At 45.1% G+C, this 13,118-nt stretch overlaps 1 long non-coding RNA gene across 1 annotated transcript in view; it reads right to left on the reverse strand.

Annotated features, from left to right (window-relative positions):
• LOC148777065 (uncharacterized) overlaps nucleotides 1–12,945 on the reverse strand; it is a 29,370-nt gene extending 16,425 nt beyond the window's left edge. The window contains exons 1-2 of the long non-coding RNA XR_016038027.1: nucleotides 12,800–12,945; nucleotides 9,047–9,254 (exon numbers count right to left, since the gene is read on the reverse strand). This is a non-coding gene — a long non-coding RNA (uncharacterized LOC148777065). The remainder of the gene's footprint in view (nucleotides 1–9,046; nucleotides 9,255–12,799) is intronic.
• Between the last annotated feature and the right edge of the window lie 173 nt (nucleotides 12,946–13,118).

Here is a 13,118-nt window from a genome sequence, read left to right on the forward strand (position 1 = left end):
TTAAATATAAGAGTGAAAGACGTGAAAGTTGCTCAGTCATGTTCAACTCTTTACAACCTGAATTCTCCAGGCCAGAATAGTGGAGAGGGTAGCCATTCCCTTCTCCAGGGGATCTTCCCAACTCAGGAATCAAACCAGGGTCTCCTGCATTGCAGACATTCTTTACCAGTTGAGCCACCAGGGAAGTACCCAAGAGTAAAAGAAAGTCATTTTCAAACTCACAAAAACTAATAGAATTTATTACCAATAGACCCTCACTGAAGGAAACACTGAAGGATGATTTTAGGCAAAAAGAAGGCAATCTCAGGTGGATACTCTTACAAAAAGAACTGTGGAGACTTCCCTGTTGGTCCAGTGGTTTAGAATCTGCTTGCCAATGCAGAAGACACAGGTTCGATCTCTGCCCCATGAAGATTCCACATCCTGTGGGGCAACTAATTGTATGCCACAATTACTGAAGCCTGTGCTCCCTAACAAGAGAAACCCTGCAGTGAGAAGCCTGTGCACAGCAACAAAGACCCAGCACAGCCAAAAATTTTAAATTAATTAATTTTAAAAAGGAACTGTGAGCAGAGAGATTGGTGATTCTGTAAGCCACCAATGAACAACATTTGATTGCATAAAAAAACAACGATATCTCATCTATCCTGGAAAAAAAGACAGAATGAAAACATTGGTCCGTAACAGGAAATAAATGATGAGAGGGGAAGGGGCTTACGTTAAAGTAGTTTAAGGTCCTTTATTGCTTTATTTGGGCTTCCCGGATGGCTCAGTAGTGAAGAACCTGCCTGCAGTGCAGGAGATGCAGATGTGGGTTCTGTCCCTCGGTTGGGAAGATCCTCTGGAGGAGGAAATGGCAACACACCCCAGTATTCGTGCCTAAAAATCTCGTGGACAGAGGAGCATAGTGGGCACAGTCCAAAGGGTTGCAAAGAGTCAGACACAACTGAGCACAGCATACACTGTTTTGTTTTAGAAGTTAAAAATTCTGATTAAAATTTAAATATCTAGAGGACCCACTAAAAGAATAAATACTGTAACTTCCATGGCAATCAATGGGGAAAAAATGGGGTATTAAAAAATTCAATCTGTAAAAATATAAGAAAGCAGAAGGAAAAAACAAAAATAAAAACTAGGACATAGGTGAAATTATTTATGTGTAGGGATGGGGTATATAGGAACTTCTGTACCTTCCTTTCCATGTTGTTACAAATCTAAAATTGCGCTAAAAAAATTATGTCTTAAACACACACATACACCCAGCACAAACAGCACAAAATAAGATAGAAAGAAATCTAACTAATTCAATAATCTTCAGCTCTTACATACATTCACTCTGACTGAAATATTTTGCTCTGCATTGAAAAGACAAAGGTTGTCCGAATGGCTAAAAAACAAAATCCAGTAATACAGGCGTATTACAAGTAAAAGATCTAGGTTAAGGAGCTGCTAAAGTTTCTTCTAGATGGAGAAGCTCTATACAGTCAGCAAAAACAGGACCAGTAGTTGACTGAGGTTCAGATCATGAACTCCTTATTGCCAAATTCAGACTTAAATTGAAGAAAGTAGGGAAAACCACTAGACCATTCAGGTATGACCTAAATCAAATCCCTTACGATTATACAGTGGAAGTGAAAAATAGATTCAAGGGATTAGATCTGGCTTTCGAACTGTGGTGTTGGAGAAGACTCTTGAGAGTCCCTTGGACTGCAAGGAGATCCAACCAGTCAATCCTAAAGGAAATCAACCCTGAATATTCACTGGAAGGACTGATGCTGCAGCTGAAGCCCCAATACTTTGGCCACATGAGGCAAAGAACTGACTCACTGGAAAAGACCCTGATGCTGGGAACGATTGAAGGCAGGAGGCAAAGGAGACATCAGAGGATGAGATGGTTGGATGACATCACCAATTCAATGGACATGAGTTTGAGTAAGCTCCGAGAGTTGGTGATGGACAGGGAAGCCTGGCATGCTGCAGTCCACAGGGTCACAGAGTCAGACACGACTGAGCAACTGAACTGAACTGAAAGTTTCTTCCTGCTTTATCCATATGCAACTTTTCCATAAAGTCAACCAGAACAAATGTGGTCATGTGACAAGTGTTTGATAAAGGAACTAATGGCAAACAATCGGGTATAATATAAGGAAACCAGAGGGATAAGTGCAACACCCTGGAACTAGAAAACATAGGGCTCTGTTATCCCCTCCAGGACTGAAAGGCGAAGGAGAGCTGGGCAGTTACGAGAACCCATACTGGCTCCTTCCGATCCATCTTCCACACTGTGGCCAGAGTGACGTACTCCCTAACGCATGCACTCACACACATCTACAGCTTAGAGTCTTTTAAGAGAACCTCACAGTCCTTGAGGTTAAAACCGCCTTCACAGAGCCTCAGAAGCCTTTTGTGATCTGTCCTCTGTGCCTTATCTCCAGCTTTTTCTGGGACCAGAGTCTACCTCTCTTTCAGCTTTTTAGTCACAATGGCCTTCTCTTATATTCTTGGCTTCACCAAGCATGTTCCTTCCCACTTCAGGAGCTTTCCACGTGCTGTTCTCTGCATACAATACTTCTCACTCTACCCTCTAAACCCACTCATCCCCACTCATCTTTTGGGGCTGAGCTCAAGTGTCACTTACTAGAGGAACTTTCCCAAAACCCCACCTTCATGATATACCTTCAGGACATTAATCTCTCTCCTGAAGAGCACTTAACCACTATTGTAATTTTCTATTCAATGGACTGGTTCAAAATTGGGAAAGGAGTATGTCAAGGCTGCATGTTGTCACCCTGCTTATTTAACTTATATGCAGAGTACATCATGTGAAATGCCCGATTTGATGAAGCACAAGCTGGAATGAAGATTTCCATGAGAACTATCAATAACCTCAGATATGCAAATGATAGCACTTTAATGGAAGAAACTAAAGAGGAACTAAAAGAGTCTCTTGATGAAAGAGAAGAGTGAAAAAGTTGGCTTAAAAGTCAACATTCAGAAAACTAAAATCATGGCATCTTGTCCCATCACTTCATGGCAAGTAGATAGGGAAAATATGGAAACAGTGTCAAATTTCATTTTCTTAGGCTCCAAAAGCACTGTTGACGGTGACTGCAGCCACAAAACTAAAAGCCACTTGCTTCCTAGAAGACTAGCTATGACAAACCTAGACAGTGTATTAAAAAGCAGAGACATCACTTGGCCAACAAAGGTCCATATAGTCAAAGCTGTTGTTTTTCCAGTAGTCACATATGGATGTGAAAGCTGGACCATAAAGAAGACTGAGTACTAAAAACTGATGCTTTTGAACTTTCGTGCTGGAGAAGACTCTTGAGAGTCCCTTGGACTGCAAGCTCATAGGGTTGCAAAGAGCTGGACAAGACTTAGCAACTGAACAGCAATTCGTATTTGTGCAGTTGTTTGATGTATGTATGTTCCACTACACTGGAAGCTCCATGAGGGCAAGAAAGGCACCCTTTTGCTCACTACTGTGCAGTGTGTGGCACTTGGCATCTAGCAGAAGCTCAATATATATTGATGAATAAAAAAAGAAAATATCCTAAAAGAAGGGCACTTTGCACAGAAATAAGTGTTATATACCCTAAGAAGTTTTGCCCAATTTCGTTAAATTTGCGTTCATTCATTCACAGATTATTTACTTGCCATTTCTGTCAGAACTGAAGGCAGCTTCCTTCAAAAATTTTTTTCGGAATACATAGCAAGAACATGGTGGGAGAGTCTTCAAGCCAGGGCAGTAGATGGCATCTCAGTAAACCTGGTGGGCACTCAAGGTGGATAATAGGGAGTGCCTCTCTACTCTTGGTCCATCAGACCCAGAGCTAAGGCAGATGGATTGAACAGTCAACCATGAGCCTTTCCCAGGGCCCTAAATGGTGTCCAAGGCCACAGTCAGTGGCACCCAACTGACTGAACTCTGGGCATTTTGGCACAGTGGGGCTGATGGAGCTGAGTTTGGTTGGCTCCAGACCAATGGCTAACTACAGAGAAAATCCTCTGCCTCAAAATTCCCATTTGGGAAAGGGACAAAAAGCATTTCCTTGCATTGTTCTCTGATTTGATTGACTTTACGCATGAACGGTAATGGCTGTATGCCTCAGCTTCCTCATCTTCAACAAGGATGAATGCTTTTAGGTTCTTAAAGAGCATCAGTAAATAGCAATAAGAGCAGTAGCAGCAACTAACATTTAGTTAGTGAACACCATTTAGTTAGCGAACATGTAGTGAACACCACTCTGTGACAAGACTGTGCTGTTCTTTATACATGTATACATATATGTAGTATCTCTTAATCTTCACATAAATGAACTCAGGTTGATCTCCTGCTTAAAACCCTTCAGTGACTCCTACTGATACCAAAATAAAATGCAAACTCCTTATCATAGCCTTCAAGGCCCTACATGAATGATTTCTGCTGTTTTACACTAAATGGTCTCCCCCCTCAGTCGGTTCTAGCAGCATGAACCTTCCTTTCACAACTCACAGATGTCAAGCTTGTTCCTACCTTATCACTGATGCACCAACTAACCCTTCTGCCTGAAGTGCTCATCCCTCAGATCTACATGGGTTCCTCCTGCTGGTCATTTGGGTCTCACCTCAGTCACTACCTCCCTGACTCCCTTACCCCGCCCACCCCACAGCTCCATCACCGTACCATTTTATGACCTCCATAGCAAGTATCACTATTTGAAATTATATTAATTTTTTGTTTGCTTCACTACTATGTGTCTGTCTTAACTAGAACATACACTCCATGATAGCAAAGTCTTATCTATCTTGTTCAGTCTTGAATTCTCAGTGGCCAGAACAGAGCCCAGCATGTATCAGGCCTTCCACAAACATTTCTCAAGTTAAAAAAAAAGGGTGAAAGACCCTGTAAGATATTATACCTACACCATTTTGTCAATGAAGGACCTGAGGCTTAATGACATTGGGTGGCTTGTCCAAGGTCACAGAGACAATGAGTAAATAGAGGCAATGAGTAACAATCTTACCCAGGCCTACTTCCTCCTGGACTTGTGTTCTGAATCATTACATCCTGTTCTCTGACTTGATTGACTTTACCCATGCATGGTAATGGCCCTAGGCCTGGGATTCATCCCATGAATCATGTCTTGTATCCTCCCCACTACTACTCCTGTTTTCATTCTTTACATGCAGCCTGGATTAAGAGCTAGACAGTAAAGAGGCATTGATTAAATCAGTTCAGAGAGTATGAACTGGTACAGTCACTTTGGATAACTGTTTGGAAATACTAACAATGACTCAGTCCTTAGTTTATAGGTACAGATACACAAACATCTGTCCAACAAAAAGCCATGTACGAGAATGTTCACAGAAGGAACATTCTTAAAATCAAACGCTTGGAACAACCTAAATGTCCATCAAATAGAATGAATAAACATAGTATAATCATAAAATGGAATATTATACAGCAGCAAAAAAGAAAACACAACTATATGCAATAACATGAATGAATCTCACCAAGAAAAAAGTATCCACTATACAGTTCCCTTTAAAGAAAGGTTTTTAAAATAGACTACATTAATTTATGTTGCTAAAAGTCAAAATAGTGACTACCTTGGGGGTGCAGGTGGGGCCCAGTGGTCATTTGGGATGGGAAGAGTGTGAGTGGGGCTTCCTGAATCAGGTAATGTAGTTTCTAGACCTGGATGCTAGTTCTATGGAGGTGTTTGCTTTGTGAAAATTCATTCAGTTATATATACACTTCTGATTTTGTACACTTTTATGTTGTAAAATTATTTATGTTGAATCATATGAAATGCTACTTTGTCCATGAAAAGTCACTGAATATTAGCAATTTCATATGGTTCAACTAAAATGTTATACTTTAATGAAAGAATTACTTATGAAAAAAAAAAAATCCTGCCCAGTTGAACTGCTTTGTACACAGTTCTGTAAAAACTAGTTATGAGAAAGAGCTTGTGCCTTCCAAGGGCTCTTTGGCAGGGGGTAAACAGGTTCAGGGGAGAAGGCAATGAATGGCAAGCCACTCCAGTACTCTTGCCTAGAAAATCCCATGGATGGAGGAGCCTGGTAGGCTGCAGTCCATGGGGTCGCTACGAGTCGGACACGACTGAGCGACTTCACTTTCACTTTTCACTTTCACACATTGGAGAAGGAAATGGCAACCCACTCCAGTGTTCTTGCCTGGAGAATCCCAGGGACGGGGGAGCCTGGTGGGCTGCCGTCTATGGGGTCGCACAGAGTCGGACACGACTGAAGTGACTTAGCAGCAGCAGCAGCAGCAAACAGGTTCAGGATAGTTATAAATTCTTCCCCAGGGCCTGAGGCTGGTGCACTTGGCCTTGTACTCGAGTCCAGAGTCCAGCCAGCCCTGGTGTGGTGCAAGTCAGCTAGAGGAGGCCAGGACGTCCTCAGGCAGAGATGAAGGAACCACTCCAGCCTAAGGCTCAAGGCGTCATTGTTCTTACAACACATCAGGTCACCACGGACCTACTCTTTGCACTCTAAGTGACCTTCTTCCTGGACATCTGCAAGGTGCCTGCTCCTCAGCCTTTAGATTTCTCAGAGAGGCATTCTCTGACCTCCCTAAAGATCTTTCCTTTCATCACTGTCACATTCCCTTCATGGATTTGATCAACCTCTGAAATTATGTTATTATTTGGGTGTTTATTTTTTAATATTTGCTTTCCTCATTAGACTAAGGTATATGAGAGCAGGAGATTCCTACAACTTATTCACTGTTGTACCCTTAGGGCCCAGGATGGCACCTAGTACCTAGAAGCTGCTTAAATATTGGCTGAATGAATGAACAATGAATGACTGACCAAATGAAGTGGCGTGAGGCCAAGGGACAAACGATGGCCCAAAGCACACTGTCAAGATGGAAAGGTGGATGCAGCTCCAATTTCTCTCAAGAGACATGAAAGCCAAGATCAGCCTCCAAAAAGTTGCTGACCCCTCCAGAGTCCAGATATCTGTTCCTTATCCCTGTGTTTCTCTCAGGGTCCCCATTCTGTCTTATAAAGACACTTAGGAGGTATTAACTGCACCACTGCATCAATGGACATGAGTTTGAGCAAACTCTGGGAGATGGTGAAGGACAGGGAAACCTGGCGTGCTGCAATCCATGGGGTTGCAAAGAGTCAGATATGACTGAGCAACTGAACAACAAAATCAGCTGAGTTTTTCAAGATTACCAGGGAATTTCTGTGATTTGCAAGCAAGGACCAAGAGAGCTACTCATTTTTTTTCTTTTTCTTCTTCACTTCCTACTTACTATTCTCAATGGTTGCTCTGGATTTAGCTCCCACATCTGAAATGAGCAGTGTGCTTCATTGTAAGTGAACCTGAACTAATGCAAATTTGAACTGTGCCATTTAAATATATTCATAGAAATCTTGATTCAGTTAGCCAAAGTTAAAATGATACAATTCTGACTTTACAGTCACACCTATGAGGAAACCACTCTGGACTATCTGAAGTTTAGGAAAGCTTCTTTTGCATAGCCTTCCACAGCCCTGTTCTTGGACAGTCGTGAAGGAAGAATGGGGAAATGGGGAAGAGGAGACTAGTGACCTGTATTATCGTAACCAAACTAAAATCTTCAAAACTTCTCTGTTAAACAGAGCAATGAGAGGATCTCAAAACTACTTGCGCACTTGGCTCTGAGCTGGATTGCTTGAAGAATATCATGCCTTTTAGGGCTCATCATAACCCCCTGAAGCAGATACTATGACTATCTCCTTTTTCACAATAGAGATTTGAAGAGATTAAGAATTATGTAAAGTCACCAAATGTTTAACAATCCCCATCCCAATACTGATATGAGAGCCATCATTCCCAGCATATTACAGGATCTGCTACTACCTAAAGCCAAACATCTAAAATCAACTTTTTTGCAAACTATTTAAGATACCCAGACACACAGTTAAAAATATAACTTTTGTCCTATAAAAACTGTATTAGTTAAAGCAGCGACGACAGCACAGTATGACCCTTTGAACTCTGTGTTGATAGAGAAAACTTTGTTTGCATTTTAGGGTGTTTTTCTGAGGTTTTGATGCACCCAGATAAATAGGCTTCTATTTAAATTCTAACTCACTCCCTACATTAGAATGGTTGGATATGTTGAATAATCATCAAAATGTATATTTAGCACTCAGAATGTGCCAGGGGTTATCCTAAGTGCTCTATGAGCATTATTCCATTCAAGGTCCACTCAGGCCTTTTTGGGTTTTGGGCTCCAAAATCACTGCAGATGCTGACTGTAGCCATGAAATTAAAAGACACTTACTCCTTGGAAGGAAAGTTATGACCAACCTTGATAGTATATTAAAAAGCAGAGACATTACTTTGCCAACAAAGGTCTGTCTAGTCAAGGCTATGGTTTTTCCAGTGGTCATGTATGGATGTGAGAGTTGGACTGTGAAGAAGGCTGATCGCCGAAGAATTGATGCTTTTGAACTGTGGTGCTGGAGAAGACTCTTGAGAGTCCCTTGTACTGCAAGGAGATCCAACCAGTCCATTCTAAAGGAGATCAATCCTGGGTGTTCATTGGAAGGACTGATGCTAAAGCTGAAACTGCAGTACTTTGGCCACCTCATGCGATGACTTGACTCACTGAAAAAGAGTCTGATGCTGGGAAAGGTTGGGGGCGGGAGGAGAAGGGGACGACCGAGAATGAGATGGCTGGATGGCATCACCGACTCTGTGGACATGAGTTTGAGTGAACTTCGGGAGTTGGTGATGGACAGGGAGGCCTGGCGTGCTGTGATTCATGGGGTCGCGCAGAGTCGGACACGACTGAGCAACTGAACTGAACTGAACTAGTTTTCATATGAGAAAGAAACTCTGTCATATGAAAGAGAGGCACATAAAGTTTAGCTAACTTGTCCAAGGCTGTGGAGCTTGTAAGGGTGGAACTGAATCCCAGCAGCCTGTGGTCAATGTTTGTACATCTGTCTTTCAAACTTTCCAGGCTTCAAAACATCTCAATACACTGAGCCAGAAACCCTAGGGGCTAGTGCCAGAACAGAGTTCTCACCTTAGGTCTGACATGTTGTCCCGGCTATCTTAGCTTGCAGGACCACTCCGCATGGCTCCTTCCTGCTCCTGGGACTTCTGCCACCCCTCGCCTGGCTGAGTCGGCTTCCTGCAGATGCGAGATGCAGGAAAGCATCGCCAGGGCCCCCAGGGCCTTCCTTTGCTTTCTGTACTCTCAGATCACTGATGTTTACTGTAATTAAATCATCCTTTGAAACAAACAAATTATTATTTTTTAACATCTGTCTCCCCTCCTGACTATATAAATAATAGCAGTTCCAGAGTTTCTATTATAGGTGGGGGCAGGTCATCTATTTGTGTTGGGGGCTTGGTTCCAGGGCTTCCTATTTGATATAAGGTTGAAAAAAGTCAACTGAAAACACAAATGAGGTTGCTGATGAAGATAAAGGATGACACCATGGTGTCACCACTGACAGTAAGCTCTATGTGGGTAAAAATAGCATCTATCTGTTTCATCACTGTAAACCCAACACCTGATGCACAAGAAGTCTATAATAATGTTTTGTGAAATTAATAAATAATTAAAACAGAGCCTCTGACTTCTTATCTGAAAAAGAGAGAAGATAAGACCCAGAGCACAGTTTTTTTGAAGCACCATGACATATGAAAACAGGTCAAGCACAGGAATGGCATACAGTAGGTTCCCCATAAATGTGTGGCACTGAATGGGAATTCCTGCCTCTCCTCACTACCATTGTACTCAGCTCCCATTTTAATAAAAGGACAAAGCACAGAACTGAAGCCACTGGACTCTGGACACAATCCAGTAGGGGTGAAGATGTTTACACCTGTGTTAGGGTGAAAGGACTATAATTGTGTAGGTAGAAATGCAGGGCTGTTAGGATCCACCTCTAGCAGGAAAGTTATACCTGGGGAATTGAACAAAGTCCCAGGAAGTAGGGAAAAAAAAAAAAATCCAGCACAGGTCTACCTGCCACTCAATCTAAAGAATGAAGGTGGTACCATCAAACCAGGAAGGCACAGATGTCTAGCATTCCCCCACCATCTTTCATTCTCTCCCCTCTCCTCCGGCTAGTATTAACACACAAATTAGAGTGTGTAGGGACCCTGCTTAAAACCTGAAGAGGACACTATCTGAACTCCAGGCTGATCTCAACCCTGCTCGCCAAGCTGTGGCCACAGAGGCCTCCTGGAGGCAACTTAATGAGGCCTTCCCCAGGCAACCATCCACCTCTCTTTCCCCGCTGGGCCCCCTCTGCCTGTCTCCTCACCCTCCTTCAGATCACTCCTTCCCTGTCTCCAAGTCCCAACTCATAACCACTTTATGAGAAAGAGACCTGACCCCCTCACCACCATGCCAAATTAAAATCAGATCCTTCCTGGCTCTCCACGTACCCTCAGATCTTGCTACATCTCCCTCTTGGCACTTATCATAGACTCAAATTGCATAGTCTGCCTTCTCCCCAAATTGCGAGCTTCAGGAGGGCAGGGAGGGCTCTCTGTCCCTCACGACCAAGTCCCCAGAGTCAGGGCAGGCCGCAGCACAGAATATATGACTGAATGAATGAATGGATGGATCTCTCATGAGTAACTCCCAAACCTCTCCACTCTTCACGTTTCCAGGAACAGTGGAATATGGTCCTCAGTGCCCTCCCAGACACTGAGTCACAGTCCACTCAGGCATCAGAGGCTCCTCCCAGTTCAGAACAGGTATCCTTTATGGACCCACCATCCCACCAGACCTGGGGTCTCCTCACTCCTCCTTTAGAAAAGCTGAAAAAAGACCAGGAATGAAAAGGAACACGTTTCTTGGCTAATTTCTCTAATACAGAACCCAGGACAACTCCGCCCCCCACCCTCACCGCTGCCCACCCCCATCTTGACTTTCTTATAGAGTTCAGAAAGGATTTCTTTATTCTCATTCTTTTAATTGTTTAACCAAGGCCATGAGCAACCACTGGCTGGAAAATTACTGCTCCAACTTTCCTTGTTTAACATGCTTAAATGACTTGCAAAAAACAGGTTTTTAGGTTTGTGATTATGAGTTTGAGCAAGCTCCAGGAGATAGTGAAGGACAGGGAAGACTGGCGTGCTGCGGTCCACAGGGTCACAGAGCTGGACACTGACTGAGTGGCTGAACGATACGGTTGGTGATATGGAGAAGGGGTGATAGAAAGTTCCGGGTTGCAAAGGTCTAGGGAATCAGCACCACAATTTAGTAAATCTTTCATTTATCAGGAGCAGGACCCTTGGCCTGAATTTCTACATCTGATAAATAGGAATAAGGATATTGAGCTTGGGTGCCTGTAAAGAAAAGAACTGAAAGACTGTCAAATACTCTCTTATCCTAGTAAAGTGTTTTTCTCTTGGCATTCAGTAAGATCTTGGTCCTCAAAGGAAGACTAAGCTTTCATAGCGGAGGGCCTGCTCTGCCCCCAGGAGATGAGTAAGTAAATCACATTACACAGGTGCATTTGACTAGCGAGAAGCCATTTTAGCCTAGACTCGGTGACCTTGGGCTCTGGTCTGGATTTGTAAAATGTCTCTCCCTCTGCCGATCCCCTGGGTCCCAGTTCCAGTCCAAGGCCAGACCTCTGGTCTGGGCTAGGAGCTTTGCATCTGCTCCACTGACAACTGCCAAGCGCAGTCCTATGGTGGCGTAGGAAGAAAAAGTCAGCCTCACCACCTCCCGGTGAAGCGAAAACACCACCAAAATAAACCTTTCAGGGGGATTCAGGCCATCGCCCAGCCTTATCCTTGCATCAAAGCCACCCCCTACACCGTACTGCCCGGAGGCTACAGCCTGCTCCGTTCCTGGGCGGAGCTGGGCCTGCTGCGAGGGCTCCCCGCCTTCCCGGAGTCGGGCCTAATGGCGGGGGCTTTTCTTTTCACCCGCCGGGACTGAGGCTCTTCCCACCACCCCCCCGCCCCACACGCCCCATCATTAACTGCAAAGAAAAGATCCCGGCCATTTCCATTTCCTCTGCGGCTCAAGAGCCCTGTTGTTATTTAATCCCGCGGCCACCCCAGCAGCATCCTTGGCGCAGACGGCTCCACCCATCCACCTGGCCAATTCTGCACCGCTCCCGCTTCTCCGGCGGGGCACTAGTCAGGGCGGTTGGGGAGAGGCGCCTACAGCAGAAAAGGCTGTGGCCTTCCTCAGGCCTGCGTCCCGTGAGGGCTGCGAAACGCGCGGGAGTGGAGGGGAGAATTAGCCGGGGCAGCAGAGGGCGGGCGGACGCCCGGACACTGCGGACATTACACTGGGGCGGGAGGAAGTGGGCCGCTGCCAGGCGAGAGCCAGGTCTCTAGCTGAGTAGCCAGTCCACTCCGGGGGGTACTAGGGCCCGAAGAGGCTCGGCCCAGTCCCTGTCCACACCCAAGAAGTGGGGGAGGGGTGGCCTGCACTTATTCAAGGGAGACTCAGCCTCAAGAATGGAACCAGATTCACTCAGTAACCCCCTACTCCGCCCTTCTTTGATATGGACCTTTGACATTTTCTTAAAATTTTTGGTAAACACAGCTTCAAGACCCTTCTCCCCCGACGCCCCTACTCTAGAGAAAGAGAAGGCCCCTACCAGGGGTCCTCCCGTTCCCCCGCCCTCTGACTGCTTGCGGCGGGCAGGAATCCCTGGATCTAGGTGTGTCCTCCCCCACCCAGCTCTTAGCCCAGGATCCTGAGGTCGCTGTGTCCCCCGCCCTCCCCACCCCCCTCCCCAGCAACACGGACGGTTCCAACCCAGGTCCGCAGTGGCGTGAAGGTGGCCTTTACCTCCTCTCGCAGGCTGGGAGGGGGTACAGCCCGCGCAGCTGAACCAGCTGCAGCAGTCGCCGCCGCCCTCCATTCATAAAGAAAAAAAAAGCAACGACAACCTCCACCCCTCTTTGTAAAAGAGCGACGGCCCCTGGAGGAGCGAGAGCCAGCCCCAGCAATCACGGGTTAAGTCCTTTTCCGGCCCCCCATTCATAAAAAAAGGAACGCGGCGCATGCGCGCGCGGGGCCTCTTGTGCCCACCCATTCATAGAATCGCGAGCGGCGCGCGTGCGCACTGGAGGTCCCTTCCCTCCCATTCATAAAAAAGCCATTTTCC

This window comes from Moschus berezovskii, chromosome 8, assembly GCF_049115385.1.
Source record: "Moschus berezovskii isolate FMDL1 chromosome 8, NW_MosBer_1.0, whole genome shotgun sequence".
Lineage (NCBI taxonomy): Eukaryota > Metazoa > Chordata > Mammalia > Artiodactyla > Moschidae > Moschus > Moschus berezovskii.